This window comes from Canis lupus, chromosome 3 (genome assembly GCF_003254725.2).
Source record: "Canis lupus dingo isolate Sandy chromosome 3, ASM325472v2, whole genome shotgun sequence".
In the NCBI taxonomy this organism is placed as follows: Eukaryota; Metazoa; Chordata; class Mammalia; order Carnivora; family Canidae; genus Canis; species Canis lupus.
In genome coordinates, this window is record NC_064245.1 from 37257565 (window position 1) to 37284942 (window position 27378).

The 27378-nt window shown below is 38.3% G+C and overlaps 1 protein-coding gene and 1 non-coding gene across 3 annotated transcripts in view; both read left to right on the forward strand.

The window, feature by feature from the left end:
* The window catches only part of OTUD7A (OTU deubiquitinase 7A), a 385116-nt gene that overhangs the window by 146057 nt on the left and 211681 nt on the right, over nucleotides 1–27378 (forward strand). The gene's annotated exons all lie outside the window — the stretch shown is intronic.
* Nucleotides 14053–14159, forward strand: LOC112654179 (U6 spliceosomal RNA). Its single transcript, XR_003132846.1, has one exon. It is a non-coding gene; the product is annotated as a U6 spliceosomal RNA (small nuclear RNA).

A 27378-nucleotide genomic window follows, 5' to 3' on the forward strand; every position in this document is an offset into this window, starting at 1 on the left:
CATACAGCTTGTCACCCAGTGCTCATCCCGTCAAGTGCCCACCTCAGTGCCCGTCACCCAGTCACCCCAACCCCCCGCCCACCTCCCTTTCCGCTATCTCTTGTTCATTTCCCAGAGTTAGGATTCTCTCATGTTCTGTCATCCACACTGATATTTTCACTCATTTTTTCTCCTTTCCCCTTTATTCCCTATTAGTGAACAGTTTTAATGTCCACCACAGCCACCTTTCTGGTCACCAAATATTTAATTCAGTTTTTTCACACAAATATCAAATGTAGTTGCAACCCATGAGAGACAACTCTAATGTCTCATTAACTTCAAAGTCAGGGGGTTTTGTTTTTAATTTTTGCATTTGCATAATTAATTAATGTAAAATACGTATAATTTTTCAGCATCGCAAACAGAAATCTACATGATGTCCATCCAGTAGTTGCTTTGTAAGATCCAGATACTGCTTCTCTTACTCTGAAGACCTGTGGACTAAAAAGACAAATTAGCTGGCACCCTGCAACCCCTGCACACACACACAATCACATAACTGCACATAATACACACACATACAACCACATGTATCACATTAAACCACATACATACACACACCTCCCCACACTCCTCATACATAGCGGTGGAAGAGAAGAGCAACCACTTTGAGCACTCCTAAAATGAGGGGAAGATGGCAGTCACTGGCCATAGAAATTCTAAATTTCCACTGGGCACAGGCTGTGAAGACCCCTTACCTGGTCCCAGTGCTTCCCAGTTATGCCATCTCCTATTCTCCTGGTGTTTGCTCCTCCTTTTTTTGAGAAGACAACATTGAAAATTATGGCCTCCTTGGGGTTGGCAGCTGTGTATGGATCAGCCTTAGAACAACCATAATCCATAGAATATTTCTTCAGGGAAAGTCAGTCACTCCATTCCCTTTGGTCTTATGACCAAGGATGGTCGATGTTGCCATCCGTGTCCCTGTCTTATGACTGTAGAAGATACTATCTTAGGTGTTCACAGGTAACCATCTACCTTAGCTTCTACATGAGTTCTCATTCTGTGAGCAACAGAAACTGAATCTCAGTTACTTGAAGCCCTCATCTGCCCCATTAAACTCCTACCACCCACTCTTTGTTTTAGGATTGCATCAAAAGCATATTTAGCATATTTAGTATATGATAACTGTGGTATTTTAAATCAGTGATGAAAAGGTCGACCATGTAGCTACATGTAGTAACACTTAGTTACCCATATGGAAGCAATTCACAACCTAAATCTCTTATACCTATAAATGTTCATTCCAGATGTATTAAGGTATGAGCATTTGGGAGGGAAACACTGCAAGAACAATTAAAAAGAAATCTCAGAGAATAGCCCTTATATTGGGGGAAGGGCTTTCTAAGCAAGCCACAAAATTTACAAATATAGAAGAGAAACAATGTGGATTTTATTTAATTAAATTTTCTACTTTCATGGGTGAAAGTGATCATAAAAAGAGGAAAAGATAACCAATGATGAGAAATTAATTTAAAATTTATTAATTTTTATTAATTTTTTATTTTATTATTTTGATATTTTTATTATTTATTTATTTAAAATAAAAATTTAATATCCATAATACACAGAGTGCCTCAAATCAATAAGAAAAATAAATCAGTAAAAGATATATACAGGCAGTTCACAGAAGAAGTAAAAATGGCCTGTGAACAAGTGAAAAGTGTATCAGTCTGTGAGTAATCAGAAAAGTGAAATTTAAAAAAACTTGGAGGTGCCACATTTCATTCACCTAGTTGGCAAATATCTAAAAGATTGAAGATGCCCAGTCTTGACAAGGGTGTGGGAGACAGACACTCACATGGTTCGTGGGTAGTGGTATATAAGTTGGCATATGATTTTTTTTTAATTTTAGTGAAATTTACCTTTTCCAGTTTTTTTGAGGTCTAATTGACATATAACATTGTATAAGGCATACAATGCTTATGTATGTATGTATGTATATATTGCTGTATGTATATATTGTGAATGATCACCATAGTAAATTTAATTAACACCCATCACCTCACACAGTTAAATATTCTTTTTCCATGTTATTCACAAAGGACCATGTGCAAGTGTCTATCTAATTTAACCTCTACTTCCATTTTAACAACCACGTCTACTTTAAGGAATCTTTCCTACAGCCATTTCTGCCTATGCAGGCCAAGATACCCGAACAGGGGTCCCCGTTTCACTCTTGTTTTGTAATAAGACAAAGCCCAAGGCAAGGAAAGAGCTCAGTGAATCAGGTACATTTACACAGTGGAAACTTATGTGGCCAGCGGGTAGGAAACGAATTAGCTCTGTCTGCTGGCATAGGAAAACAGCCATGGTTATGAGAAACAAGCCACCCAAGACTATATAACATGATCTTAATTATATTCTTGATAGTTAATTATATGCTTGTAAAGGAAAGATCCAGAAGGACATAGGACCCAGATTTCTTTCTGCAAGGCTGATCACTTAGCTGAAGTTTCCAGCCACCCTGCCATGATGTCATACAAGTGACGGGGGGAGTGTAGATTCAGGTGGTGGTCAGTTGTGTCCTCAGTAACACTGGTACTGCCATCAAAGGTAAATTGTGCTGTGCAGGCCAACCTGAGGGATCTGAGAGGAGAAGGCAGCTGACCTGGCTTCCTGGCCTCCCCCAGCTGCTCCAGCCTCTGATGCTTTAGTCATCTTGGCCTCCTGGTCCTTGCTTCCTTGCCTGCTTTCCCCCCTCACTGGCCTGCCTTCCATGGTTAGATTCACTGTCCCATTAAGATAAGCCAGCTCCCTCTTTAGCAGCACTAAAGAACTTCTCAGGGTCAATGACAAGGAGCATCTTTTCCTTCTCTCTTCTCATCTATGCTGCTGTCAAGGAGAGCTAGGGGCTGGGGTCACAGCTGCCAGGACAGTCAGATCAGGAATCCAGAGCATCATAAACAACAGCCAGCTAAAGCCCTGGATCCTTCGTGTGTGGTCCTGTCCCTAGGATGTAATTTTATGTTGCCTGGACCTGTTTTGTCATCGGTAAGGTCAGGAGTGGACAAGGTGGAACTGGGGTCCTTTTAACCTGACCATCCTGTAGCCCCCACATGGCTCCTCAGCAGCCCAACACCCACAGCTGCTGGCTGACTTTGCATGGGCTCCTTAGAGGTTTCCTCTATCATCAGGGGTGGACCATGGCTTAGGAACATTTTTACTTTGTGCCCTCACATAGTTTTTTACACACGTAATTGTGTGTGTGTGATTTAGGTGATTAAATAAAAATTAACCACAAGGAATAGTAACAAATTTGTTCCCCATAGTATGTCTGGGCTAAATGCCCAGGGTCCATGCAAGGAAGGATGAGGTTTCACCCTCAGGTTGAGGCCAGCCATTTTGCTCTGCCAACTGTTTACACACCCAGATCCTAATCTCTTCTTCTTCAATTATGTATTCATTCACTCAGTTAGTCAACATATTTTTATTGAGCATATACTTCAAGTCACATGTGAGGAATCTGATGAGAGATACACCAGCCATGACCTGAGGTTTGATGTGGAGGCTGATGTGCAGAGCATTTGCCTTTACTTCTGTATCACAGGCAAGCTGTGTACAACAGCTGTTGCTTGGCTTCTCTGTGGGAGAATCACATGATTTTTTCAATATCTTTCATTAATTTAATATAAAATTTAGCTTTATGGGCAGAAAAAGGAAACCAAATAATGGTCACATCGATTTATAAATCATTACCTTACTTTGTGTTAGACAAAATTCTTAGTGTCTTTCACAAATGAGTAGTAAGGTTTTTTTACTTGATTTTCAACTTTTGTTATTGAGAAATTCTTTCAGAGGCTAACTGTGGGTGAAAATTGTGCCCTGAGGGAGGAAAGCACAAATGGAATATTGATATAGAAAGGAATAGGAACATGAAAATGGAGGAAATTACCTGTGGCCACTTATTTTGACAATATAGGACAAATGTGGCTGCCCAAAGGCTCTGTGCTCTTACAAAGTTAGCATTGAAACAGCATTGACTTTGCCTTCACTTAAACTTAAGGATATTCTAATACTTTCTCCCCCCATAGTAAAAACATCACAGAACTCCATGTCCTCATGGAAATTATGTTCTAATGGGGGAAATGGACAAAAAATACATGTGAGTAATGTATAAATTGTGAGTGATCAATGCAGAGAACAAAGATATGAAGCAGCGAAGACCCCACAGGGGGGAATTAGCATTTAGACAAAGGGTCTAGGGAGCCCTCCCCAGGAGGTGATTGTAAGGAGGATCTGGAGCAAGAGAGGAGGGAGATGGGGGCAAGAGAGGGATGTCTGTCCCAGGAAGAAGAAACATCCAGGACGAGTAAGGCTGGTGGGGAGAGATGAGGAGAAAGCAGATGGGATCAGAGGGGAATCAAACACAATGTCATCAGAAGCATTATCGGGCCTTACTTATAGGACTTCGGCTTTTTCTCTAAGTAAAATGGGACATCATTGGAGGGTCTTAAGCAGGGGGACTTGATCCAACTTGTAGTTTTGTTTTGTTTTGTTTTTTAAATAAATTTATTTTTTATTGGTGTTCAATTTACCAACATACAGAATAACACCCAGTGCTCATCCCATCAAGTGCCCCCCTCAGTGCCCGTCACCCAATCACCCCCCCGCCTTCCTCCCCTTCCACCACCCCTAGTTCGTTTCCCAGAGTTAGCAGTCTTTATGTTCTGTCTCCCTTTCTGATATTTCCCACAAATTTCTTCTCCCTTCCCTTCTATTCCCTTTCACTATTATTTATATTCCCCAAATGAATGAGAATATATAACGTTTGTCCTTCTCCGATTGATTCCATCCACATTGAAGCAAATGGTGGGTATTTGTCATTTCTAATGGCTGAGGAATATTCCATTGTGTACACAGACCACATCTCCTTTATCCATTCATCTTTCGATGGACACCGAGGCTCCTTCCACAGTTTGGCTATTGTGGACATTGCTGCTATAAACATTGGGATGCAGGTGTCCCGGTGTTTCATTGCATCTGAATCTTCGGGGTAAATCCCCAACAGTGCAATTGCTGGGTCGTAGGGCAGGTCTATTTTTAACTGTTTGAGGAACCTCCACACAGTTTTCCAGAGTGGCTGCACCAGTTCACATTCCCACCAACAGTGTAAGAGGGTTCCCTTTTCTCCGCATCCTCTCCAACATTTGTTGTTTCCTGCCTTGCTATTTTTCCCCATTCTCACTGGTGTGAGGTGGTATCTCATTGTGGTTTTGATTTGTATTTCCCTGATGGCAAGTGATGCAGAGCATTTTCTCATGTGCATGTTGGCCATGTCTATGTCTTCCTCTGTGAGATTTCTGTTCATGTCTTTTGCCCATTTCATGATTGCATTGTTTCTTTGGTGTTGAGTTTAAGAAGTTCTTTATAGATCTTGGAAACTAGCCCTTATCTGATTCGTCATTTGCAAATATCTTCTCCCATTCTGTAGGTTGTCTTTTAGTTTTGTTGACTGTATCCTTTGCTGTGCAAAAGCTTCTTATCTTGATGAAGTCCCAATAGTTCATTTTTGCTTTTGTTTCTTTTGCCTTCATAGATGTATCTTGCAAGAAGTTGCTGTGGCCGAGTTCAAAAAGGGTGTTGCCTGTGTTCTCCTCTAGGATTTTGATGGAATCTTGTCTCACATTTAGATCTTTCATCCATTTGGAGTTTATCTTTGTGTATGGTGCAAGAGAGTGGTCTAGTTTCATTCTTCTGCATGTGGATGTCCATTTTCCCAGCACCATTTATTGAAGAGACTGTCTTTCTTCCAATGGATAGTCTTTCCTCCTTTATCGAATATTAGTTGACCATAAAGTTGAGGGTCCACTTCTGGGTTCTCTATTCTGTTCCATTGATCTATGTGTCTGTTTTTGTGCCAGTACCACACTGTCTTGATGACCACAGCTTTGTAGTACAACCTGAAATCTGGCATTGTGATGCCCCCAGATATGGTTTTCTTTTTTAAAATTCCCCTGGCTATTCGGGGTCTTTTCTGATTCCACACAAATCTTAAAATAATTTGTTCTAACTCTCTGAAGAAAGTCCATGGTATTTTGATAGGGATTGCATTAAACGTGTAAATTGCCCTGGGTAACATTGACATTTTCGCAATATTAATTCTGCCAACTTGTAGTTATCAAAGTCCCTGTGGCTGCTGTTTTGAAACTAGAAGTCAGCCTTTCTGAGCAGGGAGACTAGGGAGAAGATGGTTGCAATAAATAATGTAGATGAGAAAAGATGAGGATAGAGGCAGGGGGATCGGTGAGAAGAAGGCAGATCAGTGTTCAAATTGTTTTTAGAACCCAACAGAACTTGTCAGATGGCCGGATGTGGAGTGGGAAAGAAAAAGTTCACACTGACTCCTACAGTTTTTGGCCAAAAGAAAGGGAAACCTGGGCTTGCCCTGAACAGAGACAGGACAGAGACAGGAAGATTCCAGGAGGGTTGATTTGGAAAGATATCAGACTCTCTGAAGCTGAGTGTAGGATGTGTTTCTTTGAAATGTATGTTACTCATCCAAGTTATTAAGGAAGGGAAAATCCTGGGACCAAAACTGAAGAAGAAATTTAAAACATCATGCCCCAAGTCTCAGCATATGAAGTAATGAATGCAAATCATAGAGAGAGACTAATCTGGCTTTCTAAGTAACTTCAAGTGACAGGAAAAAATTTAGCAAGGATATGGAAGATTTCAACAACAAAGTTATGAGACTTAATCTAATATACAGAACCCTGTAGAATTACAGGTTGTGTAGAATAAAAGAATTTCCACTATCGTTTTGTTTTGCCCTAGTCACTTACTCAGCAAACATTTATTTATTAAGCACCTCATATGGACCAGTTAGGTTCTTCACAGAGGTAAGAAAGAAATTTAAGTCACAAACCCCACTGCTTAAGCCTACACAAGTGGGCAGGTAGCGAGATCAAAGAGAAGAATGGAGATATTGAAGTCATAGCAAGATTTGAGAAGGGAGGGTAAGAGAAGTTGGGGAAACTGGCTAATAGGAATTATCCAGCAAAGAAATAGGACCATGAGAAGAGAGTCAAAGAAGCATACTGTGTTCATGTAACTGAAGCTTCAGGAAAAAACACATCGTGGACACTGTGACAGTTTGAGCCTCAAACTAATTATAATAGCAATAGGTTACTACTTATTAAATAGGTAAGTATTCTTAGTAAAGAAAAATGCTTATGTCTATACTAATATAAATAAATGAGTAAATAGGAAGGGGGTAAGGAAAAGCTTTCTCTTATAGTAGAATACCAGTTAATAAGTGTAGAAGAAAGAAAGGAACTAGGAAATCACTATTTGACAACCACCAAAGTTTTAATTGTTGTAGGCAAAAATATCACTGAATGCTAAACCAGTGGGGGCAAATTCAATGAGATGTAGAGTATTTACAGTGTCTGCATGCGAGCTAATATTAATTACAAATGAAGATATAGTAACATTATAGGGGAGGAACCAGATAGGCATCCTCTTATGTGAGAGTCCAAAATTGGCATCATGAGTGATGAGCCCAAATAGAGCCCAGTAGGCGTCAGGTGTCTCCTGGTGCTTGGGCACACTGGGAGCAGAGCATCACTTCTGTCCTATTCCTGCCAGAAATGTACAATGACTCTAATCATCAGTCATCACAGGACAGATCCAAATGGAGGGACATTCCATACCTAAGTAGGATGTCAAGGTCATGAAATGAAAAGCTGAGAAACTGTTTCAGATTTTTATTTTTTTTAAACATTTATTTTTTAAGATTTTATTTATTCATGAGAGACACAGAGAGAAAGAGAGACAGAGACACAGGCAGAGGGAGAAGCAGGGGACTCGATGTTTCAGATTTTTAAAAACTAGGTTAAACACATACACATGAAATAAATGTGAGATCCTAGACCAGAAAACAAATGTTTTGCAACAAAGGACATTGTTGCAACAGTGGGTGAAACTTCAGTAGGGTCTTTAGGTTAGATTCATATGTAGAAGAGATGATAAAATAAATGTAACACTTTAACATTTGGAGTGTTTAGCTGTATTGAGGTAAGTGGGAATTCTTTGTACTATTTTTGCAACTTTTTTGTATGTCTGGATTATTTCAAATGTAAAAAAAAACTTAAATGAAGTAGAGAATATTAAATCAAAGAAGGCCATTTGCACCCATCACACTGACTTATTTTACCATCTTCAAAGTTCATAGTTCATGTGAAATGGTGTAGGCACCTGGTGGCCTTCAGAGGGAAGTAACCTGATTAGATTTCTCTGTGTCCATATGTACAGATTTTACAAAGTGCATCACAGGCAACATGCCATTTGGAAACATCTTCATTTTTTAGATAACTTATAATGTCTGAAAATGTTCCACTGAAGTCAGTAGACCAGATTTCCTAACAATGTTCCTCTTTGCTGGGTACTCATGTTGCTTCCTGTGTGTCCTTGAGATGCAGTGGTGAAGGTCTTTGAGCACCATCAGAGCGAACCTCCTTTCTTTCCTGTAGGACATTCTCATGGCGTTCTTGCTGGTCCCAGTGTATGCATTTTGCTGGTCTTTGCTCCTTTCTGCCCTGCTTCTTTCTGTGAGGGTTGTGCCCATTCACATTTCATGCACCATTGTATAGTCCATTTTCTTTGATTGCCAGTGCATCTCAACAGTGTAATATTCCAGACCACAGAGTGAAGGTGTTAATACAAACTGCATTATTGAAATAATTAAGCAGTATTTTTTTAAAGATTTATTTATTTACTTGAGAGGGAGAGACAGAGAGAGATACAGAGAGAGCACACAGTGGGAGAGGCAGAGGGAAGGGAGACAAGTAGACTCCTCACTGAGTGGGAAGCCTGACACAGGGCTGAATCCAAGAACCTTGAGATCATGACCTGAGCAAAAATCAAAAGTTCGACGCTTAACCAACTGTGCCACCAATCACCCCTAATTAAGCAATATTTTTTTAATTAGGTCAGAATAGTTACCAGTAAACCTTTTTTTTTTTTTTTTAAGATTCCAACCTATTTCAAAGAAAGCATAAAAGCAAGAGAGCATGAGTAGAGGGAGGGGCAGAGGGAGAGGGAGAAGCAGACTCCCTACCAAGCAGGAAGCCCTACGAGGGGGGCTCAATCCCAAGACCCCAGGATCATGAGTAGAGCCAAAGGTAGACACTTAACTCACTGAGCCACCCACATGCCCCACCAGTAAACCTTTTTAAATGCTTTTCCTTGGGTTGTTTCTTGGGTTTCTGATGAGAAAAAAAAAAAAAAAGAAAGAAAAGAAAAATGATTGGTTTCATTTTCATAACATTTTTTACAATTATATAACTTCTTTACAAACCAGTATGCACTGCAGTAGTGTGTTTGTCTCACTCCATCACTAAAATGGGGGCAGTGTCTTATCTCAGTGCCCCCTCAGTATGTAGCACACTGCCGAGCCAGAAAGAGCTCAGTGCAGTTTTGTTGAAATGGCAATGAACTCTTCGAGAAAGGCTCACTTTGGAGTTCAAGAGGCAATACTCAGGTGTAAATCAGAGGAATACATTGAATGGTTAGTTGCCTTTATAATTTTCATTAACCTACTCCTTCAGCACACTTGTACTGAGCAGCTTTCACATACCCTGAACTGTGCTATATACCAGGGAGACAAAATAGGCAAATTCCCAGAATATAAATCCTCCAGAGGGCACATATACATGCTGGATGGACAGATGAATGGATGGCTGGGTAATGTTATTACAGATTATGTAGAAGTAGTCATTGGTGTGGTAATAAAATAAAGGGGAAGGCAGTTTAGACAAGAGTAAAGAAGGCTTCTCAGCAGTGGTGATGCAGATGCTTGGAATGAAAGGAAGAACATGGGATGCGCTGGGAAAGCTCTTCTAGCAAAGCCATTCACAGGTGCTGGAAAGGGTGTGGAAAGTACCCCCGCATGTGTGGGAAACAGACCAGGACAGCCCTGGTGCCAGGTAAGCCTGGAGAGGTGGGCACAGCAGGTGGTGCAGAACACACAAAGATATTAAAAGCTGAGAAACAGTCTTGAGTTTTTTCCAGTGCAGTGGGAAGCTATTGGTGGGCTTTAAGCAGGGAATTCTGTAATATAATTTGTATCTTTTAAAGATCTGTCTAGGGATGGTAGAAAGGGAGGTGGGCGGGGGGTGGGGGTGACTGGGTGATGGGTACCGAGGGGGGCACTTGATGGGATGAGCACTGGGTGTTATTCTATATGTTGGCAAATTGAACACCAATAAAAAATAAATTAAAAAAAATAAAGATCTGTCTGGTGTTGGGAAGGAGGAATTGGAGGAAGATGCAGACTGTGGTTTGCTGATGTGGATAAAAGTGTTCAGACTGAGTGAAATGATCAATAGCATGCTAGCAAATGTCCAGCCATGTGCCAGGAAGGCTGTTTTTCAAAAAAGTGTGTAGACAGAAGTTGGATTGGAGAAGTCCTTCATGAACCTGTTTAGTAGGTTTACATAAGGACTCTTTTACAGTCCACAGATTTTTATTGCCCATCATTTTTATTAAAGTATAATATACCTACAGAAAAACACACATCAAAATATACAGCCTCATGAGTTATGGAAATGCAAATATCCCTTTGTAATCACCACTCAGACCAAAAAACAGCTCATTATCTGCATCCATTCTGCCCCCCTGTGTTTTTTCCCCATCACTCCCTTTTTTCTCAGTCCACTCTATCTACTATTGTGATTTCCAGTCTGTAGGTTATTTGTAAACTTCACATGATGAATGAAATAGTATATTGCATGTAGCGCCAGGTCATTCGTTCATATAATGCTACTCATATATACTCTTTGTCGATTTGTGTATGTATGCCAATTTATCCATTCTATTATTGGTGTTCATTTGGGTTGCTTCTAGTTCTTAGCTCTGTGAGTAGTATGCTGCTATGAAGATACTTCCCATACACTTTAGTGTACATGTGGATACATTGTGGGTGAGTATGTACCAAGTACTGAAATTGCTGGTCATATAGGGTATATGTGTGATCAGTTTTGGCAGATACTTCCAAATAATCTTCCATAAGTGTTGAACCAGTTACAATCTCACAAGCCCTAGAGGAAGATCAAATTGCTTCACATCTTCACTAACACTTGGTATTTTTTGTTTTAGTAATTTTAGATATGGCAGGTATCTAATTGTGATTTTAATTTCATTTTTGTGGTAACAAATGATGAGACTGAGCAAATTTTCATTGATTCTTGGCTATTCAGGTGTCTGCTTATGAAATGTTCAGGTATTGGATTAACTATTTCTTATTAAATTCTTTCTTGATGCGGCAGGGCTCAGTGAACTTTTCTTTTTTGGTTTGCCTTTCACCCTATTAATGACATTTCCTAGTGAAAAGCTCTGCCAGGCCTGGGGGCACAAGGTGAAGTCTGTAGTATTCTCAGTTCAAACTTCTCTTCCCCTGCCTCAAATTTAGCAGGCAGGAGCCCCCAGTCTGGGGTTAGAGGGGCAGAAGGAGAAGGTTACCTTAAATGAAGGTTAGAGATGGAGGTGTAATTAACACAGTAGACAGAATACACTCCACTTAGAATGCAGACTGTGTTTGTAAGTCAGGGAGTATGCCAGATTCCCACCCAGGGGAAAGAACAACTCTTCTGAATTCCCTCAGCTAAAGTCCCTCCTTAAAATAGGAGGTCAGAAGGAGAGAAAAATAAGTTGCATTTTGATTACATTCCCCATGTCATGGACATTCAGTTTCCCCAAGTCTTTACCTGGGCAGCTAACTCGCTACTTAGTGCTACTTGTCAGACCTTTGTTGGGTGCTCCAGATGGGCCTCCAGGGCAGGACCCCACCATGTGACCTGCTTCATAGCTGTACTTCCTTACTACACTTTTGTGCTCAGAAGGTCTTTGCCCAGGAAATGGAGAGAGAAACACAATATACATCTGCTGAAGGAGGAAAGAAAAGTCCCCTTTGGAGCTACTGTCCTGGTCCATGGCTCCCCAGACACTCACAGTTTACGCACGGAGAAAGCTTCAAAGAATGCAGCTGATGCACCCCAATCTGAGATGGCACAAACAAAAGTGCGTTATTCCCACTTATCTCAAATATGTATTGTTCTCATATGTCCTTTGAACACCTGTGCAAACCGTGGAATCAATTCTCAGAATTAAACTTAGTGGAGTTTTGCAACTTTACTAGGAAGAAAAAGACCTTGCTCTAGGAAGTGTTAGGGAGGTATAAGCTTTCCCATTCTTGAGTTTGTATTTCCCTATTTTTCAAGGCTTTGTAGGTATTACAGATATCATTGTGCAATTTAGATTTTATTCCCCCTGGAGAACCAGGTGACTTCAAAGTGATTTATAGCCAGTGAGGTTGGCAGAATTATGGAGATTAGTAAGGCAAGAGAGAGGGAGGAAAAAAGAAGGAAAACAATTTGAGCAGGGGATTTAGGATGAGGCAATGTACTGTAAAGAACAGGGAAGAAAGTGAGACGCTCAGACATAGTGGCATGTCATTTTAACCAGAGGCAATGTACTGCTTGTTGGATAGAGTCAGCTCCAGGAGACTGGCTGAAGCAGGGGGTGAGACAAACTATGACATCACCCTGGTCTATACCCTAAAGGAGTAACTGAGAGCCTATGACCCACTTCACATCCCCTTCAAGTCAAAGGCCCGCTGAAAAATCATCATTTTTCACCTATCACACCTTTGCATGATGTACTTGTCCCACTACTCTTTGGAAAATCAAGCTTTCATCACCTCATGAACTAGCCAGTTAACAGCATGAGCCTCATTTCATCACTGCTCATTCTCATTCTGTCTTGGTCACCTCAGCACTTCCACTCTGTGTGTGACCTCATCTAAACTACAAACAGAATAGGTAAAATGCTCAGTATCCCCAAACTCTGATTTGAACCTAGCATAATCCCCCACCACTGCTTCCCAAGCTGGGTGGTCTCACCCTGTGTACCAGGCAAGACTTTGTCCCACTGAGCTTCACTCTCTAAGAGGGGCACTGACTTTATTTGCACACTCTGGAAGTCTGGGGAGTTGGATCAATATTCTAAAGAACACCTTATCTTTCTCCCCACTTTTTCTGCACTGCCTGACACAGCACTGCTATAAAACACTAATTAGTATGCATCATGGAACCCATGACTTGGGCACTTGGGACCACGGGGACCCTGTTTATTCCATGCAGCACTCTTGAAAAGCAAATGCCATAACTGGGGGGAAAAAAGTTTCTGTGTCAACAAATTGGCTCAAGTTCAAATTTAAATGCTTTAAGCAGCTAGGGCTGGCTTTCTCTGCCCCTACTAGGTGTGTCCTGGTGCCAGTAGTGCTGAGAGGTTAGTGTGAGCCTTTTTCCCTGTCTCTGTGAAAGTCTCATGGCTCTCTGGTTAGCAGTTACTGAGGAAAACCCAGTGTACAGCCACTATGACCTTGATCCCCTGTTGGTGTCTCTGCAGTCTTTTCTGAGTCACATCTTCAAACCTCCCCTGTCTGCGGGGTCTGGGGTATTGCTGTTGAATCATTTTGTGTTCCATTTACATACTGGCCACAGGAGCAGAAATAAAAGCTTTTCTTTATATAACCTCTTTGGGGCTTTTGCCCATGTTCTAATTGGATTGTTTGTATTTTAGAGTTGAATGATGAGTTTCTTTATATATTCTAGATAGTTGTTTGTCAGCATGTGGTTGGCAAACCTTTTCTCCCAGCCTGTCATTTCACCTTCTTAACAGGGTCCTTCACAGATCCAAGGGCTTTAATTTTGATAAAGTCCAATTTATTGATTTTTGCTTTTGATTTGTCACCAAGCCCTACATCCTGAAGATTTTCTCCAATATTTTCATTCTAATGATTTTGTAGGTGTGTGTTTTATGTATAAAACTATAATCCATATTTAGTTAATTTTTGTATAAAATATGAGGTTGAGGCTTTTGTTTTGTTTGGTTTTGTTTTGGGCTTTTTTTTACCAATTGATATGCAACCAGCAGGTGAAATCCATTTGCCTAAGACTGTCCTTCCTCCATTGAATAACTTTTCCAGCTTTATCAAAAATCAGTTGGCCAGTACTCACTTTGGTAGCACGGGTACAAAAATAGGAATGATACAGAGAAAATTACTATAGGCCATGAGCAAGAATGACATGTAAATTCATGAAATTCTCCATATTTTTTAAATGCCACTGAATTACAGACTTAAAAGCAATTATAGTGGCAAATTTTATGTCACATATATATTTCCACAATTTTTAAAACTAATGTAATATTACAACAATCATTTTCAATGAGTAATTAATTGTATGGTGCATGAATTATATCTCAATAAAGCTGTTTAAAAATACAGCCAAAGCAAAAAAATTAAAAAAGAAAAATCAATAAAACACCTGTGTAGGTGTACCTGTGTAGGTTTATTTCTGGGTTTCCTATTCTGTATTGTTGATCTATCTAGCCTTATAATAGACTGTAGCTGTGTAATAAGTGTTATAGATAGTGTTTAATCCCATTTTATTTTTATTTTTCAAAATGCTTGGATCTTCTAGTTTCTTTGTTTATCCATATCAATTATATAATACAGTGTCTATATCTGCAAAAATATTGCTGGGGTTTTGATAGAAATTACATTAAAACCTATACATCATTTTACGGAGACATCTCTACAATGTTGAGTCTTCCAGTCCTTGAGCACAGTATGTCTCTCTGTTTATTTGGATCTTCTTTTACTTTTCTCATCAGTTTTTACAGTTTAAGCATATAAATCCTATACACATTTTGTTAGACTTATACCTAAGTATTTCATCTGTTTACTGAGTGATTGTAAATGGTATTGTATTTTTAATTTCCGTGTCCATGGGTTAATTTCTAGCATATAGGAATAACAGTTTATTTTTGTATATTGATTTTTTATCATGTGACCTTGCTGAACTCCTGTATGCTAGGAATCTTTTGTAGCCTCTTTGGGGAATTTTCTATGTAGACTGTGATGTCATCTGCAAATAGGAACAGTTTATTTCTTCCTTCCAATCTGTATGTCGTTTAGTTCCTTTTCTTGTCTTATTGCTCTGGCTAGGGCTTCCAGTACTATGCTGAATAAAGTGGTGAAGGCAAACATTTTGCCTTGACTCTAATCATAGTTAGAAGACATTTGGCCCCTTGCCATTAACTATGTTAGCTATAGTGTTCTTGCATAATTCTGTATTGAATTGAAGAAATTCCCCTTGATTCCTAATGTTCTGAAAGTTTTGGCCATGAATGATATTGTGTGATTTTTCTTTAGCCTGTTAATATGGTTGATTAGACTGATACATTTTTGAATATTGAACCCTTGCATCCCTAGAATAAATCTGACTTCGTTTTGTATGTATATAATTTCTTTTTTTATTTGTTTTTATTGACATTCTATTTACCAACATATAGTATAATACCCAGTGCTCATCCCATCAAACATATATACGTTTTTTATACCATGACCAAATAGAGTTTATATTATTTATTATACTTATTTATATGTTATTTATGACATATAAGTAATATTTGTATTTATATTTATTAAGAATATTATTTACTTTTTATGTATTGTATTTCTTAGATTTTAGTATTAAGGTAATACTGGCCTCATTAATGTAATTGAAAAGTTACTTTTCTGTTTTTTGGAAAAGCTTGTATGGAATGGCATTCTTTTTAAACTTGTGGTTGTATTTTTCAAAATTCTTCAGAAACAGTGTGAGCCTGGGTATTTCTCTTTAGGAAAATTTGAAATTGTAAATTAAATTTCTTTAATAATTAGGGAGATATTCAAATGATCTATTTCATATTGAGTGAGTCATAGTAGTTTGTGCTTTTGAAGGGATTGGTCCATTTCATCTAAGTGACCCAAGTTTACATGTATACAGTTGTTTGTAATATTCCCTTATTATGCTTTTGGTGTCTGAGCATCTGTAGCAATATCCTGTTTTATTCTTGTTATAGGTAATTTGTGTCTTTGTCAATTTTGCTGCAGTTTTATCAATTTTATTGATGTTTTCAAAGAACTAGCTTTTTGTTTTATTAATTTTTATCTACTGTTTTGCTATTTTCAATTTTATTGATTTCTACTCTTTATTATCTTCTTCCATTTGCTGGCTATGTGTTTGCGTTGCTGGTATCATAAAGTGGGAGCTTAGATTATTGACTGGAGGCTTTTACTGTTTTCTAATGTAAACATTCAGTGCTATAAATTTACCTTTTGGCAGTACTTTAGCTATGTTTTACAAATTTTGTTATGTTGCATTTTTATTTTCTTTCAATTCAGAATGTTTTTTTTATTTCTCTTGAGACTTCCTCTTTAACTCATGGATTCTTTAGAAGTCCATTGTTCAGTTTCCAACTATTTGAAGGCTTTTTAATTTTTTTCTATTATTGACTTCCAATTTTGATTCCACTGTGGTTATAGAACACACAGTATGAGTTCAAGTCTGTTTTTTTTTAAATAATTTCTCCAGGTATTGCATTGTGTATATGTAACTTAGCGTAGTATACTGGTGTTGATATTTTACCAATTTAAATAAGGTATAGATACTTTACCTCCTTTTAAGTCCCTTTACCCTCTCCTATTAATAATTATTTTAAATATTTCCTCTATTTATACTTTGACAATCACATCAAAGTTATAATTTTTGCTTCAAACATTGAATATCATTTAGAAAAGAAGGATGTCCTAAGTTTGGGAGGTTTCTTTTCCATTTTAAGAAATTCCTTAGCCATTCATTTAGAATGAACCTACTAGTGACAAATTCTCTTAGATTTTATTCATCTGAGTATGTCCTAATTACTCCTTCATTCCTGCTGGATATAGAACTCTGGGTTGACAGTTCTCTTCTTTCAGCACTTGACAAATGTTATACCACTTCCTTCTAGTCTTTATGGTTTCTAAGAAACCCATTGTCATTTGAGTTGTTTCTTCACTATAAGTAAGATGTCATTTGTCTTCCTCTACTTTCAAGATTTTTTCCAGGAGTTTGATTATTTTGTGTTTGGTGTAGATTTTTTTTTTTATTTATGGTATTTCAGGTTTGTTCAGCCTCTTGAATATGTAGGTTTGTTTTTTGCCAAATTTGGGAAATTTTAAGACATTATTTCTCCCAAATACTTTTTCAACCCCAGATCCTTTCTCCTCTCCTTCTAAAACTTTGATGAAACAAATTTTATGTCTTTTGTTGTATATACAGGTGCCTGAGCCTTGGTTAATTTTTTTCTATTTTCTCTGTTCAGATTGGGTAATTTCTATTGTTCTATCTTTAAGTTCAATGATTCTTTCTCTGTCCTATTAATTTTGCTACTGAACCTATCCAATAAGTTTTTCATTTAGGTTATTTTATTTTCTCAGTCCTAAATTTCCATTGGTTCTTCTTTATATCTTCTGTTTCTTTACTGAGACATTCTACTTTCTCATTTGTTTCAAGCATACTTGTAATTGTTGGTTGAAGCATTTGTATGATATTTGCTTTAAAACTTCTGTCAGAGAATCCCACCATCTGTGTCACATAGATGTTGGCATCTATTGATTGTCTTTTCTCATTCAAGTTGAGATTTTCCTGGTTCTTTGTGTAATGAGTAATTTTCAATTATGCCTTGCATATTATGTTATGAGATTCTGAATCCTATTTAAAGTTTCTGTTTTATGGAATGAGAGGAAATCAGAGAGGGAGACAAACCATGAGAGACTCTTAACTATGGGAAAGAAACTGAGGGTTGCTGAGGAGGATAGGGTAACTGGATGATGGGCATTAAGGAGGACACTTGAAATGATGAGCACTGGGTATCATATGCAACTGATGAATTACTTACTGAACTCTACATCTGAAATAAAGATGTTCTATATGTTGGATATATGAATTTAAAATTAAATAAATAGACAAATCTAAAAGCTTTTTAAAATTAAAAAATAAAATAAAATTTGTTTTGGCAGTCCTCTTTGGACAACAGACTGGTAAAGGAAGGATTGTGCCACCCCATTATTTCCAGGTAGGAATGGAAGACAAATTTCCCCATTCCACCTCCATGGACACCCTAGGGAAGCAAAGAGGAACACCTTGTAACTGCTGGGCTGGGGTGGAAGTCCAGGCTTCCCACTAGGCTTCAGCTGTTACTCCCCTGGCTGTGAGGAGGAAATCCCTCACCCACTTAGTCCCTACAGACACTACTTAGGTGGAGAGGAGAAGAGTGCTTGTTACTTTTGGATGGGGATGGGATTCCAGCCTCCCCATGTAGCTACTGCTGACAATGTACAAAGAGAGAGTCTTCTTACCACCAAACAAGGATGAAAGTCCTGCCTCCCCTTTCAACTTTCTCTGATACCACCCATGTTGGGGAGATAGAGGTGTCTCATTTCAGTCCAACAAGGATGGAAGTCTAGGCTCCCCATTCAGGGGTAGGGTGGAATCACAGTTTTTTCCTTGGTATTTGGCTAGTGTAATGAGGGCATTGTCTAAAATTTTTCCATCCTGTTAGGCTGCCTCTTTTTCTGTCCTTTGGCCAGAGACAGCAGGCTGCTTTTGAGAGTGTCCATTGGCATAGCCAAGTCACTGGCTTGTCCAACACCCAGACCAAGATATATTAAGCATAAAGGAAACCCAGAGACCTCACCACTGTCTTGTTTTCCAGGTCCCAGGGCCCCTAGCCAGTCTGCCTTTTACTCTCCACCTTTCAGTATTTCTAGGCTTATTTGTTTATTGCTTTTCTCTGTTTCTTTATGATAATGTATAAAGCCCAGAGTTTTAAACTGTTCTTAGTGATCAGAATAGGTGAAAGTTTGTCTATCCCATCTTTTCCTGGAACTGGAATCTCACTTTTTAAATTATTTTATTTCATCCTTCCAGTGTGGCTGTGTTCAAGGACATCCACATCACTGTAATCAACACTCCGTTGTTCTGATGCTGAAGACTTCGCTTGCTAGCCAGTACTCTGCATCAAGCATGATGGTCAAGTGTCCTAATTTGAGCCCTGTTTCCCCATGTTGATTAGATCAAAGAAGTGAACAAAGGATTTTACAGGAATAACTACACATTCTTCATTTTTGTATTTCTATTATTTCGTGTTTACAAGGCCACAGCCAGGACAGGCCACTATTACCAAGACAGGGGTGGCTGGCTCTGCAGCCCAAGAAATAAACCCAGTGATTTTCTGTAGTGTTACCTCCCAGAACAGGTGAGTGTCTTGGGGCCCTAAATCACAAACTGGAAAGGGTCCTTCTTTCTTTCTTATTGCCCAGATGTTGGTCTTGTCTTCTGATTTTTTCCTCCAGTTTCCCCCTGCCTGAGGACTTGCTTTTACTTTGTCATACTGCCATGCATTGCTGGAGGCCAGTCCAAAGGCACCATAGACAATGGAGGGGGGACAGACCTGCCTTCTGATGTAGTGGGAATCTGGTTCTCTTAGAACTGGATCTCACTTTTCAGGCATGTATATTCCCATGACAGTGCAGCTTAATAAAATTCAAGGCTTGGCACCTCATTTGCAGGTACCAGTTTTTCATATGTACCTGGGACACATATTCAGTTGTGGATTTAGGTTTGTGATCATTCAGCTGGTTTGGTTGTAGCCTTACTAGAGGGAAAAAAAAAAAGAAGCTTTTCTGTGATGAATTGCAAAAGGATTTAATTTTTTAAAAATATTTTATTTATTTATTAGAGATGGGGAGAGAGAGAGAGAGAAGCAGGCTCCAAGCAGGGAGCCTGCCGTGGGACTCCACCCAGGTCTCCAGGATCACACCCTGGGCTGAAGGCAGTGCTAAACTGCTAAGTGACTGGGGCTGCCCAGCAAAAAGATTTAAATGCCTTAATGCCTTTTTGTTGGTTTTAATGTCTGTGTTTTTCTGATCACAAAAATGATGTATGACTATATAAGGGAAAATTCAGAAAACACATAAAAAAGCAAAGATGATATATCAATAATCCTGTCACTCAAAAGCTTATGACTGATAACATTTTATTCCTTGCCTTTATTATAAATAAATGTGTATTTATGTATCAGTCCATACTCTCTTTTAGCCTCTATCTCCCTTTTCCCCCCTCTCTCCCTTTCTATCTCTTCTCCTCTGTGTGTCTCTCTTCTCCTCTCTAGCCTCCCTCTTTCTCCCTGTCTCTCATTTCCCTTCACTCTCTCTCTCTTCTGAATGTCTTTCTGCAAAACCCCCTTATACTGCTGCATTAGACTTAGATTCAGACAGACCTTCTTCCATAATCACAAAAGAGGATCAAAGTATAATTTAACATCCCACTGCTGCTTTTACTTCTTCATCTTCTTTTTTTTTTTTAAAAGATTTTATTTATTTATTCATGATAGTCACACAGAGAGAGACAGAGAGGCAGAGACACAGGCAGAGTGAGAAGCAGGCTCCATGCAGGGAGCCCGACGTGGGATTCGATCCCGGGTCTCCAGGATCGCGCCCCGGGCCAAAGGCAGGCGCCAAACCGCTGTGCCACCCAGGGATCCCTACTTCTTCATCTTCTTGACAACACTCTTTACCTAGTTCTTTGGCCCAGAAAGAGCACAGGATGCCTGTATCTCCCAGTGCCCCTCCCCTAACTTTCTCTCTGCCAGAGTCACTAGAAGTAATGGGCTTTCTACTCCCACTTCTTGAAGTCTTGAGGCTTTCCTGCCCCTGGCAGATACGAAGTTCTTTAATACCTGAAAAAGGCCTTAGAAAGCTCTACTATTGGAATTCAGACACTTACTTGATTGGTTTCTCTGTCTCCAGTAAGCCTGGATTTCAAGACTATATTCTTACTAAGGGGTTAAGAAAATCCAGCATACTGAGACTCAGAGCTGGTGGGTGACTTCTTTGATTCTGAGTGTAAGTCAGCCTTAAAGGAGAAAGCTGCAAAGGAAACATGATTTAAGGAAGAAAGGTGTAAACCTTCAAAATAACATGCTCATTACAGTATCCTGTGGCTATAGCAAAATTGATCCCAGCACTCCCCTAATGGATAATGTTCAGACTTTTGCCATCACAAAAAATGCTGGTGGCAGAGCCTATTGTATATAGTTTTTTTCTGTACTGGAACTCTTCATTTCTGTAGGATACAATCTTAAAAGTATGATTCAAAGGACATGTGCATTTTGATGCTTTAGTATATGCTGGCACTATCTTTTTCAATTTACACTTCCACCAGTAATGTGTGAAGTGCACATCTTCATCACCACTGGGTGTTAGAGATTCTTTTTAAGTTTTACAAATTTCACCAGGAAAAAAAAAAAGTACTTTGCTTTGCTTTGCATTTCCTTCATTTCTTGTGATATGCAGTAGGTGTTGCATCCCCTCTTTAACAACTATTCTCCATCCCTCTTTTACAAGAATGGCTTTGGCCAACTGTCCTCTGACTATTATTCTCTATCACCTGTGTAAGGTTTTTATACATTAGGAAGTCTAATTTTTTTCAACTAATAATTTTTCCCAATCTCTACTGTGTATATATTTCATTTCTATTTTGCTGTAGGAATGCCTACCAAAACAAGTATGAGAAGTATGAATTCTTAATAAAAAGACTTAAAAATATACATAATAAGAAATATACCATGCTCATGGATAGGGAAGCTAAATTTGAAGACCTCAATCCTTTTGAAATTAATATACAAATATAATATACAGCTTTGATCAGTACTAGATTTTTGTTTTTACTGAGCCCAAATTCACAAATATCAGCAAGAAATGTTTGAAGAATAGCAAGAGGGACTTAGGTCATATACTAATAGTATCACATATCTAAACCAGACAAAAGGGTATAGCATTGGCACCACAATGAAAAAAAATAAAATAAAAATAAAAATCACTGAAGGAGAGTAGCAATTGTACAAGCATATTATTTTTTTAATAATAAATTTATTTTTTATTGGTGTTCAATTTGCCAACATACAGAATAACACCCAGTGCTCATCCCATCAAGTGCCCACCTCACTGCCCACCACCCAGTCACCCCCACGCCCCCACCCTCCTCCCCTTCCACCATCTCTAGTTCGTTTCCCAGAGTTAGGAGTCTTCCATGTTCTGTCTCCCTTTCTGATATTTCCCACTCATTTTTTTCTCTTTTCCCCTTATTCCCTTTCACTATTATTTATATTCCCCAAATGAATGAGACCATATAATGTTTGTCCTTCTCTGATTGACTTATTTCACTCAGCATAATACTCTCCAATATGACCCCATCCTCGTCGAAGCAAATGGTGGGCATTTGTTGTTTCTAATGGCTGAGTAATATTCCATTGTATACATAAACCACATCTTCTTTATCCATTCATCTTTTGATGGACACCGAGGCTCCTTCCACAGTTTGGCTATTGTGGACATTGCTGTTATAAACATCGGGGTGCAGGTTGTACAAGCATATTAGATGTATATATAACTCAGCAGGAAAAGATGTCATATTTAATAAATATTGTCTTAATCAATGATATTAAAAGAAAATAGAATTGGATGCCAACAATATGCCATGTAGATGAGTAAATTCCAGATGGATTTTAAATCTAAATGTAGGGTTAAAAGTCCAATTATACAAATACTAGAGAAAGTTTAGAAGACTGCCCAAGGAGTCCTTCTTAAGTCATGCAGGAATCCCAAAATGATAAAGAAATCAATTGGCAGATTTGGCTGTATAATAATATGTTAACGTATTTTCTTTTGGTTTTTATATATGCATTTTTTACATTTTTAAGATCATACCATATATGTGGTTTTCTCTTGATTTTTTTTACTCATTAAGTATTTCCCCATGGCATTTAAAATTTCAGAAATGTAATTCAGTGTCTCTATATGTTCTAGTTTATGAATATGCTGTCATTTATTTAGAACTTATAATTTTTAAACAAAAGTCACAATTCTTTAAAATAATATTTCAGAAGTAGAAGGCACATTCCATACTGTCGGATAAAATTTTAACATGGGAGATGCATGGCTTGCTGTGGTACTAAATCAGGATGAGGCAGTTGGGTGCCATATGGAAAACCAGACCTCATGCTCTCACATGGAATCCAGTGGGAAAACAGTATTTAATAAATTTTTATCATCATTTAGTATAAATCAGGAAGAAAATTAGTAGGTCATTTTACCACACCATAAATATAGGTAAATAGAAGATGAAGTAGACTAACCCAAGAACTAGGCTGTGTGGTATAGGTACAGATGTGTGGCAAAATTAGTGTGTAAAATCAACAATATATCCAGGAGATTTTCCTCTGATAGTAACCCCAAGAATTTTCATAAATACTTTTTTCAGTTTTTTTGAGATATAATTGATATATAACATATTAGTTTCAAGTGTACAACATGATGACTTAATATTTACAGAGAGAAAGAAATCATTACCACAAAGTTACCATCTATCATCTTACATAGTTACACGTTATTTTCTTGTGATGAGAACTTCTAAGATCTACATTTTTATAGCAGTTTTCAAATATACAATACAGTGTATATAAACTGTAGTCATCATGCTGTACATTAGGCTCCCCAGAACTTTTTAATAACTGGAAGTTTATACCCTTTTAGCCCCTTCCCCATTTTTCCCACCTCCCACCCCCCACTTCTGGCATACATTAATCTGCTTGCTCTCTCTTTAATCAGTTCAATTTTTTTTTTAGATTTCATATAAAAACTTTTTAGGAGTTTTAAGAAAAGGGAAATTTAATTCTGCAAATTATAGTAATATCCATATTACATACCATTCTGGGACAGGTGACTAGAGAAAGGAGGGCATCTGGTAAACAGTAGTAGCTAAAAGTGCTGTTGGCAGCCTAGGGTAGGCTGTACCACACTTTCTTCCTGGATAGTTTTTGTAGGGGAGTCCTAGAGACATCATACATCAGAATTTTTGTGGTGCATTTGATAAAGAGGAAGCATAATGTAATACAAACACAATATAACCATATTTGGATCAGAATATTTGAGTTCAAATATCTAAACTGTCACTTAATCTGTTGTTAATCTTGGAGAAAACACTTCACCTCTGAGTCTTTTTTTTCGCTTATAAAATGGAAGATGTTGGATTTTAGATTATTTCTAAGGCCCGTTCAAGCTGTAACACTGCGCTTGCAAATTCATTGTGACAGTCCTATAATAACAATGGACAAATGTAGCCTGGATGTCAGTTTAATGATAGGTCAAATACTGTAAACAAAGAAAACATTATCTGTCATCATTTAGTTAAGCCTAGAAATGGGTCTTCGGTAGTTTGCTACAAGACTATGCCTTCCTTCCTGTCCAGCCATTTTAAAAAGTGCTACAGGTCAGGAGTTGGCAAGCATACACAGGGAATCAGGTAACTGAGAGCCAAAAAGAGGAGTTGTGGTGTGCCAAATACAACAGAATGAGATTTAGTACTGATGAAATGGCATGGTGAGTTAGATTGAAAGGTAAAAATAAAAAAAGCAAACAAAAGAACCTAGCTGTTTAACTGGAAACAAAAGCTTAACTAGTAACTTCATATGAGTTTCTGAGGGTGCAGAAATTCGAATGGGTCTCAATTAATCAACGCACTGAGTTTCTCTACCCTGTGGGCCAAATCATGTCTGAAGGGTTGTTCTCATTTGTGGGTCACAGCAAAGAAGTCTAAGAAGAAAGTAATTTCCTTCTAGAAATCAGACTCTAGAGCTCTGATAGAAATGGAAAGAATAACCACTGAGGGTGAATTATCCATCACAAAAATCAATTGTATATTTGTGTGGCTGTACTTCTGGGTTCTGGCTTCTTTTCCATTGATCTGCATGTTTAGCCTTCTACTAATGCCACAGTATGTTTACTGTAGCTGTGTGGTAAACCTTTATATTGGGTAGATTTAACTCTCCTTGATTCTTTTTTCTTCAAAATCATTTTAATTATTCTTATTCCACTGCCACTGCCTTTCCATGTAAGTGTATTACATTAATCTTGTCTATATCTACAAAAATTCTTGCTGGATTTTGACAGGAATTTCATTAAATCTGTATATCAATATGAAGAATTTTAGCACCATTAGTATTTTGAATCTTCCAATGCATGGACACATTATATTTCTTCATTTATTTAAATCTTTGATTTCTTTCATCAGTGTTTCATAGTGTTCAGAATATGAATCCTATACAGGTTTACTAAGATTTACAACTAAGTATTCATTTCCTTAATGAAAGATTATAAGTGATACTGTATTTTTAATTTCAGTATCTACATTTTTATTGCTAACATAGAGTTAAACCTATGCATAGGTTTTTGTATGTTGGTCTTGTGTCATATGACCTTGCTGTGCTCAATAATTAGTACTAGGAGTTTTTGTAGGTTCCTTGGGATTTTCTACATAGAACGTCATGTCCTATGGAAATGGCAACATTTTTGTTTTTTTCCTTCCAATCTGTATGTCATTTATGTCCTTCCCTTCCCTTATTGCATTGGCTGGAACATCACATCAAGATTAAATAAGGGTGATGAAAGCAGACATCATTGCCCTGTTCCCAATCTTAGGAGGGAAGCATTGTGACTTTCACCATTAAGCATAACATTAAACAGTAGATTTTTGTAGATGCTCTTTAAGCTGAACTTGTGTTCATGAAGGGGGATTAAATTTTGTCAAGTCTTTTTTATATATCAATGGATACATTAGTCTGTTAATATGGTGCATTATACTGATTGATTTTCAAATATTGAACCAGTCTTGCATCCCTAAAATCAACTTTGCTTAGTCGTGGTATATATTTATTTTTATATATGCCAAATTCTATTGGCTAATATTTATTAAGGATTCTGCATCTCTATTCCTGAGGGATATTGCAGAATGTGCACTTCTCCCAAGATCCTCACATAAGAAAAGGAGGACAAGAAAGCTCTCTGGGGTCTTTTATATAATGGCTCTCACTAATCCCATTCATGAGAGCTCCACCCTTATGACCTAAACACCACCCAAAAGCCCCTCATCCTAACACTATCACGTTGGGGGTTAGAGTTTTAACATGATTTTTGGAGGGGGAACATAAACTTTAAGCTTGTCTTGTTAACCTTGACCACTTGATTAATGTTTCTGTCAAGCTTCTCTACTGTAAAGTTACGATTTATAATTAATAAATATTTTGTGGGAGATACTTTGACACTATGATGTAGATACTCTCTTTTTCATCATTTTTCTTTTTCATCATGCATTTTGAATCAGAGGAGAGTCTTAAAGCCATCCTGTTACACCACTGCATGAAGTCAGATGACCTAGTGATGGTGGCATCAAGAGAACAGACAGGGAAACAGAAGGCCATTCTCTACCAACATCAGAATTTCGTGATTGCTAGGGTCAGGGAGAAGAGAGGAGAGGTGAGAGACATGGAGAAAAAGAGAAAAAGACTGACTCAAAGAACGACACATAAAGGACCCATTGAAATGGAGAGGGAGAAGTTGAGGGAGAATCTAATTTTTAAGTCTTGATCAACATGGTGAACCAGAAGCTTTTACAAAGAAGCTAAGTTATAATGACTTTGAGGTACTCCTGAGATGTTCGAGTGAATATGCCATCAGGGAGTTGTGGATCAAAAGGGTAGAAAAGACAGCAAAACTAGGGAGAGAGACTTGGGGGCCATCTGAACACAAGTGCTTATGAACATTTAATGAGTATGATCAGTAATCTGAAGGAAAGAGCTGAGCCTAGGATAGATCTAGGAGAATAGTTTGTTGGAAAAAAGAATTAGTGAAAACTAAAGTGGTGGGGAGAGGAGGAATAATCAGATCATGAAGGATGATGGTATCAAGTATGAAGAATAGTTTAAGAGAGTAGCTGTGACCAGCTGTGTTAATTAAGAGCTGAAAAGGCTATGACATAGTCACTTTTGAGATAGGATTTCAATCAGGTAGTAAGGAGGGATCCAGATTTGGGTAGAGGATAGGGGAGTGCACAGGATGGAGTAAGTGATAAAGAGACCAATGAACAATTCTTGTGAGGAATTCAGCAGGGAATTGTGTGTGATAATGGTGCAGATGGGAAGATAGCCATAATGTCACCTGCACTAATAGTAGCAGCCAGACAGGGTTCTATGGCAGACAGACAGATCCACAGAGCTCCAAATGACAGTGCTTATCAACCAATATTTTATTGCTGAGAAAGGATATTATATTGCAACAAACACAAAAGGACCTATGTTATAACCAAAGACTGCCTTTCAGCAAGTGGTTTGGACAGGCCAAAGTCTACACAAGCTCCCTGCAGTTGTCCTGCTCCTGTAGGGGTGTACCAGATGTACTTTCTCTGAATCACCAACTTATGCAAGAATGTCTCCAAACTAGACAGCCCAAAAGCAGTCTTAGCTGGGGTTTCTTATACCCTACTGGTCATGTAAGTACTTTATTGTTAAAAGACCAGCCCTAGTGTCAGAGCCGCCTCCCCTTCTGTACCCCACACACCCCACCCCCACATTGAA